This window comes from Alligator sinensis, unplaced genomic scaffold (assembly GCF_000455745.1).
Source record: "Alligator sinensis unplaced genomic scaffold, ASM45574v1 scaffold389_1, whole genome shotgun sequence".
NCBI classification, from domain to species: Eukaryota; Metazoa; Chordata; order Crocodylia; family Alligatoridae; genus Alligator; species Alligator sinensis.
The window spans coordinates 2,562,317-2,568,365 of record NW_005841951.1 but is presented as its reverse complement, the minus strand read 5'-3'; the positions used below and the strand labels follow the sequence as shown (position 1 = coordinate 2,568,365).

The 6,049-nt window shown below is 45.3% G+C and overlaps 1 protein-coding gene across 1 annotated transcript in view; it reads right to left on the bottom strand.

The window, feature by feature from the left end:
* ACVR1 (activin A receptor type 1) overlaps nt 1–5,893 on the bottom strand; it is a 118,435-nt gene extending 112,542 nt beyond the window's left edge. The window contains exon 1 of the mRNA XM_025199936.1: nt 5,696–5,893. The gene's annotated coding sequence lies outside the window, so the exon portion shown is untranslated. The remainder of the gene's footprint in view (nt 1–5,695) is intronic.
* Between the last annotated feature and the right edge of the window lie 156 nt (nt 5,894–6,049).

Below are 6,049 nucleotides of genomic sequence, written 5' to 3'. Positions count from 1 at the left end.
AACTGCTGCAGCTTCCTGAGCCTGATGAAGGGTTTTTGAACCCGAAAGCTTGCTTAATAACTATTCTCCAACCATTTGGGTTGATCTAATAAAAGATATCAAATTCACCCAAGGAACCTTGTCTTGTTAATAATAGGCACTCTCACTTTTTATATCCCTTTTGTCTTTTATAAATTGTTGGCGTCCCACTCAGTTTATTCCAAAAGCTAAATCCAAAGTGATATTTATGATTCTAGCCAGTTTCTTGTTGGTTCCTATGTGATAGAGAAAAAAATTTCAAAAGCACCCACTGAATTTCAATGAGGCTTACAAGCCTAAACCACTTCTGAAAAGGACACTTCAAATCCAAAGTTGCTTATGTGCTTTTGAAAATAACATCAGACTACATTGGAACATTTTGGTTGCAAATGTGGCAGGGAAATATTCAAATCTGATTCTCTTGTCATTTCTTGAAAGCATTTATATTAAGTTTAATATAGTATTTTGTACTCACCATCACTCTGAGATGAACTAAAAGCATTTGGGAATTAAGCTAAGCAACAATGCTCAGAAATATCATCATTTCCTTTTTTTTTTCCCCCCAGACAGAAGCAGATACATTAAGGTCCCAGCTATACAATAAGACCAAGATTTAAAAAGGTGCATTTTCAGATGAACCACTGAACCACATTCCTCAATTAGAAGAGAGGGGCAGTGAGCTGAGACTAACCCTTGGTGCAGACCTACCCTGCCTTCATTTGAAGAGGTAGACATACTTCAACAAACTAATGAGTCCCCATGTGCAAAGTCAAACCTCTACTAAAGAGAATGGATCCAGAGATTTCTGCAAGGGTGTTGTTACCAGACCCCGTTTTCATGTCAGCATCTTAAAATATTTCACTTTGTGGTACCTGCTGGCAGGGAGAAGGAATATGCTCTCTTTCTACCTCCAAGAGCTACCCAACTGCTGAGAAAGAAACTAGTCTTCATTATTTCAGCCCTTCCCTAGAAGCACCTGGTTGGTGAAAGTGCAAGTGAACCAATTTGTCCTCTTGATGATGATGATGATAATGTCTCTTTGGTACTTCTATACTTCTAAAAGAGCCCTTCTCTATTCTAGTAATCAGAGCATGTCCAATAACTAGCTTCAGGAAGACAATATAGATGAAAATGCTATATGAGAAAGGCCTGTGGAGATATGGGCCAAATTTCTGTGGTCACTATTAAAGTCTTTACAAACCCCTTTATAAGTGATTCACATTCCTTTCACCAAGTATAAACATTAGGTAACATGATTTGTAAAGACCAAACCAACCAATGCACTATTATATTCCCTATATAATCAAGCATCAGGAATTAGAGGTGCACCAATATATCGATGGTATATCGGATCAGCACTGATAAAAGGAAAATTACCATTTTTGGCAATGAGCTTTTTTTTGGCCAGTATAGCCAACAAAGTCACCAACAAATGCCACGTGTATGCACACAGCCGCAGCATGTACACGGCCAGGAATGTAGCCTGGCAACTTGGAGAGCAATCTCCTGCCGATAAGTCTGTGGTGGGGGGAGGGGAAAGGGATTAAGCGGGGTAGACTGGGGCCCCACAGTGAGGGATGGAGTGGGGCAGGGGCAGGCACTGTTCAACCAGGGTGGTGAATGCAACCCCAGGAGTGGGACAGAGCCACGGGCAGTTCGTCCAGGGGTAATGGGAGGGACGATAGAGGGGGCAGCTCCCCACCACTGCATGTGCCCCCCAGATTTGTGTGTGGGGCAAGGGTGGGCTCCTTGCTGTGGGCTTGAGTCAAGGGGCTGCACCAGCCTCTTCCTGGCAGGGGGACTGGGCCAGGGCTGCACTCGGAGTGGGCAAGTGGTGGTGCTGGGAGAGGTGACAACAGGGTGGCTATGGGGAATTTTGGGGTGGCTACAGCCCACCCCATAGCCACCTCTCCCAGCGCTGCCACTGCCCACCCCACCCCCGCCTGCCCCGAGTGTAGCCGGGAAAAGGCTGATGCAGCCCCTGGCCCTGAGCCCACAGCAAGCAGCCTGCCTCCGCCCCACACATAAATCTGTGGGTGCACATGCCCCCCATGCCTTCCCCGGGGGGTACGTGCAGCAGCAGAGAGCCACCACCCTTCCCCACCCACCCGTTGCCCCCCGGACAAGCCGCCTGCAGCTCTGTCCTTCTCCTGAGGTTGCATTCACTGCCCTGGCCGAGCAACGCCTGCTCCTACCCCACTCCCTTCCTCACCGCGGAGGCCTCGATCTGCCCCCTCACACCCCATTCCCCCCCCCCACAGACTTACCAGCAGGATGCTGCTCGCCAAGCTGCCAGGCTGCATTCCTGTAAATCAGTTATCGGATTAGTATTGCATGATATGGCTGGTTAATTATCAGCCATTGGTCTCAGCCAAGAAAATCTTTCTTGGTGCACCCCTATCAGGAATATCCTGGTTACATTAAATTCCTTGCAAGTGCAAAATTGTAAGTTATTAATAAATATTGTAACACAGAAAGAAAGAAAAGAATGAAAATTCAACACTTAATCATTGAAGTTCTCCACAGAATGAAGTGGCTAATACAATGTACCACGCTGCCCATAACATCCAAACAGGAATCCATTTCTCTGTTTCTAATTTTGAAAGTTGTTATATTTACATGAATTATAATTAAACATACATAAATGGTTCCTTTCCCTCAGGCATTCTTTTTAATAACAGCCCCACCTTCTATATTTTTGGACTGACTACAATTCATCATGTAGGCTGATGATATATAAATTGAAATGGCTGCAGAGATGATCTCAGTCACCACAGCATGCCATAAAGTTTGTCCTGAAATAGAGACAGAGGAAGAAAGACAAGAGGGCAGACAAGCAGTAGGAAGACCTACAAGCAAGAGCTACCCAAAAGCTGCATGCCACCTGACAATACATAAGTCTCAAAAAATTTAGTATACCAAGGACCTTTTACTAACAAAGTGTGTGGGGGAGCAGGTTTTCATACTAACAAGGAAGTTAACACTGAGCTGAGAGTCAAGTCACTCAGAACAATGGCCAGTGTATAATAAATCTCTTATTAAGGAGGGCACAGTACAAGATGGGGATGAGCATGGGGTGGGGAAATGCTTTTTGAAACACTGCAAGTCAAAGTTAAAATATGCTGGGCTCAACACAAAATTAGTAATGCATTTACATCACATCTGTATATTTGACCTTTTTAGAGCATTTAATTTCAAGCCAGACCTAAGAAGAACATCATATCATACTATTACTATTATCATGATCACATTTCAACCAGTATCATATCTTTAGAGATGGAACTTGGAGGATAGTTATAAAGAATTTGATATATTCTAGGTCAGTATGGCTTCCCTGGATAAGTGCAGAACTCCAAGTTCAAGGTTGCAGGATACAGAAACAAAAAAGTCAGAGAAATGTCTAATGATAGACCTATTGTAGAGAATAGCAAACTGTTCTAATCTTTGCAAAAACTGGACATGCCCTGAATGAAAGGCTGGCCATGAGAAAAATGGCTGAGAGCATGCCATAAAAACGGATCTTAGTAGCCTTCCTCAGGGAGGCCTGAGAAAGAGTACTGCAATACCCAAGAACTTACTTATGTCTATCCCAACCACACAGTTGGTCCAACCAAAGATATCAACTTGCATAAAAATGGACAACAACTGTAGATTCAAGAGCATAATTCTACATATGCATGGAATCTCTGAGCTCTCAAGCAGGCTCACGTGGCTGGGAAAAAACACGTATAACTGCCAGTTGTGTCAATTTATCCTGGAATGGGAATATTTCCATCTTGTGCATCACTACTAGTAACAAAGGGTCCCTAGGCCATCGTTTCTCAACCCATGGGTCGCAAGAATATATGAGAGTCATGAACAAATTTCAAAAATGGATTAACCTTTCAAGGAGAAAAACATGGGAAACTGTGAGTTTTCCCTTGCAGGCTGGCAGAGTCCTAGCCTGCAAGGGGCAGCTTGGGGCCCCTCGGTGCCCCACACATACTCCCCCAGGAGTCGGGATTGGGAATGAGGGGCCAGGGGGCTGTTTTCTACTTAAACTATTTACTGGATTGAGATTGGCCATCAATGTTTACAAATGGGTCCTGGTCCAAAACAGTTGAGAATCACTAGGCCCCATTATACCCTCAGATTCTAGCCCATAGCCCTCAACAGGTTAACAGGGTGTGTTCCTATAGGTATGAAGTCCAGGAAAAACTGAAATGCTCTTGTTCCAGTTTGCTACTACAAACAGACCATTCTCACCCTCTACAGCACATTGTCTAGTCAACCTTTCCAACCATGTAACTTGTGGCAGTTTCCTTACATTATGCCCCACAAGACAGGAATAAGATCTTGAAGTTAGCATGTGGATCTGACAGACTACAGAGGCACATAAATGATTTCCTACCTAGCTTATAGTCCTATCCTGATCTGATATCAAAAGTCATTCTAAACTGTAAGACAGAAATTACAGCAATAGACCTGAACTTGAAACTTCATATTGCTTTTTTCCTGTAAAAACACTCATATGAGAAGGGAAATAGGTGGCTGGATTTAGTCTCTCCCTAAGTGTGTTGGGACCACCACATCAGCTACAAATGAAGCGAACGCAACAGCCACAAATATACAAGGGACTTTGGCCTGTGTGACTTTCAGTTTCCTTTCAAAACATGGGCCTCTACCACATGGATATTTTCTGTACCATAGAGCTGCAAAAATAAACTCATAGTACAGTTTTGCTGCACCAGTGCAAACTCCAAATTACACTAAGGAAATCTGCTCCTGTTAAAAATGAAATCCTAGTGCAGAAAGGGCACTGTTACTTTCTTATATGTCCCCGAGCACAACAGAAATATCGTTAACCATTATATATTTCTTCAACAAAAAAGATATTCTAAACTAGATGAAATGCGATCAAGTCAGAGAATCAGATACCCGGTTGTTTTTTTTATAATACTATAAGACAGAGCTATATAACACAGGAATTTGGCATCACGCGCCCTTCACTGGGTTGTTAGGATTGAATTTGTTAACGAGTATCACCCTTCCCAGAGTCCCTGAAGCGAGACAGACTATTAGTTTATGTCTGCCATAGTCATCCATTTAGATAGTAGGCATATGCCTAGAAAGGAAGTTGTCTTTTCTAATAGTAAAAAGATACAGTTTGTGAATTTACTTGTTATTTTATTATTGTTATTTTCCTCAGGCATTTGGGAGTGCGAATAACCCAACAATCTCTAGGCATTTTTATCCATCTTTTTTAAAAACACTCATTTCTCCCAGCTCCAGCCTTTGGAGGGGAAGGGGAGCGAGGGAAAAATATACAAAGGGAAAACAGTCTTCTCAAGACTGACGACTAGACCGAATAAGCGTCTTTAGGCTACTGATATGATGCCACTCTTCATCATATTAAGAGGACTGCCGTAGAGCAGTACAAGGCACCCCTGTCTCCCCGAGACAGACAGGCTATGGGGAAAGCACTTGCTAGCACAAAAAGCCCAGACGCGGCTTTGATTCCTAGTGTATCCGCCACGCTCCTTTGTGGAAGAGTCCCTCCAGGCTACCCCAAATTTCACATCCCCGCTTCCCGATTCCCGTTTGCTCACTTGGAGTTACCCACACCCGGCTCACTCACGTTACCAACGAGGCACGTTTCCAGCTATTTGAAACAAAGCTTTTTTTTTTTTAGCCGGACCTGGTTTTCAAACTCCGTCCCCGCAGCCGCAGCCGGGCCCAGGGGGCTCGGCTCACAAGATGACTCAGGAACCGGGCCGGGCCGGCCTGGCCTGGCGCGGGCGCTCCGCCTGCCCTCCGAAGTGCACGGGACCAGGCTCCGAGCTGGGCCCCCCACCCCGAAATAACTCGGCGGTGAAAGCCGTGCGCATCCCCCCACAGCCCGCCCCGGCCCACATCCCTACCCAGGGCACAGCCCGGCCTCCAGCGCTCACCGCAGCAGGGAGGGTCCCTCCCCTCAGCCCTCAGGGCACGGCCTGCCCCGGGGCCCAGCTCCGCGCCCCCGCCGCCTCCCCCGGCTCCCGAACAAAGCGCG